The 1,184-nt window shown below is 41.0% G+C and overlaps 1 protein-coding gene across 1 annotated transcript in view; it reads left to right on the plus strand.

Annotated features, from left to right (window-relative positions):
- The window catches only part of LOC116686444 (oocyte zinc finger protein XlCOF7.1-like), a 588,898-nt gene that overhangs the window by 264,211 nt on the left and 323,503 nt on the right, over positions 1-1,184 (plus strand). The window lies entirely within an intron of this gene.

Consider the following 1,184-nt stretch of genomic DNA (forward strand, 5'->3'; position numbering starts at 1 on the left):
TTCCCTTTCCCGAGCCACATTAACCAGCTCCAACTGGGGGATCCGGAGGCGTTTCTGTAAAGTATCTGAACTAGAAAATGTGTATAAATGCTGAAAAGCTGAAATGCTAAAATGTAAGTATTTACATTTATTAGGTGCAATAGTTCACATTTTTGAGGGGCTTAAGATGCTCGAAAAATCACCATAGTTTGATATTTCATAAGTCTCACGCATCAGTTTGGCAAAATGATCAATAAGGCCTCATGATTTAAAGGCCCCAACTTTACAGTTCATGTAGATTTGATTTGTGTAATGTAAGAGATTTGATGCAAGTAGCCACTTTTCTTTTTATAAAGTAACTCTTAGATTTACAAAGGTTGGAGACCCCTGGTATAGAAAAGAAAGTCTAAATTGTATACATTATACACGATGCACAGCCGTGTGGACCGGTGTCGCATACCCTGTCACACGGGGAGGGGCCAGGCTCGCCAATCGCTGCTTGCAGCTTTAATTGTAAAGTGTTCCCTGAAATCCATACTGTTGCTCATTTAACATGTTTTCACCCTAACTCTTCACAGACCTGTTTTCAGTCTCTGGATGTACAAGTGGATGTAAGATCCTGGCTGGTTCTGGTCCTCCACAGTCCTCTCCATCAGCTTCTGTTTCCATGTGTCTGTGTCTCTGCTGGCTGGAGGCTCTGCATCTCATCATTCTCCTCCATTTGAGTCTAATGACGCCGTGATCACTGACAACCGGCACATTTATGCGTTTCGATCTCTGACTGCAAACTGAATCTTTCTTCACAAACACTGCAGCTGAATCGTTTCTCTCTCGTGTGGACGGCCACGTGTTGTGACAGATTTGACCTATTTGAAAATATGTCACCACAGAAAGAACAACTAAATGTTTTTTCTCCAGTGCGACTTCTCAAGGGTTTGTGTCCGTCTGTAAACGAGTAGTTGAAAGATGTTTCTCCTGTGTGTGTTTTCATGTGTGAATTTACATGTTTCTTGTACATGAATTTTTGGCCACAAACTGAACAACTATGTTTTTTCTTTCCTGTATGGCTTACCATGTGTTTCTGCAAATTGCCTTTCTGTGAAAAAGATTTCTTACAGACTGAGCAGCTGAAAGGTTTTTCTAATGTATGAATTTTTATGTGGATCCTTAGATATGCCTGGGTGCGAAATCTTTTCCCACACTCA

Source organism: Etheostoma spectabile, unplaced genomic scaffold (assembly GCF_008692095.1).
Source record: "Etheostoma spectabile isolate EspeVRDwgs_2016 unplaced genomic scaffold, UIUC_Espe_1.0 scaffold378, whole genome shotgun sequence".
NCBI classification, from domain to species: Eukaryota; Metazoa; Chordata; class Actinopteri; order Perciformes; family Percidae; genus Etheostoma; species Etheostoma spectabile.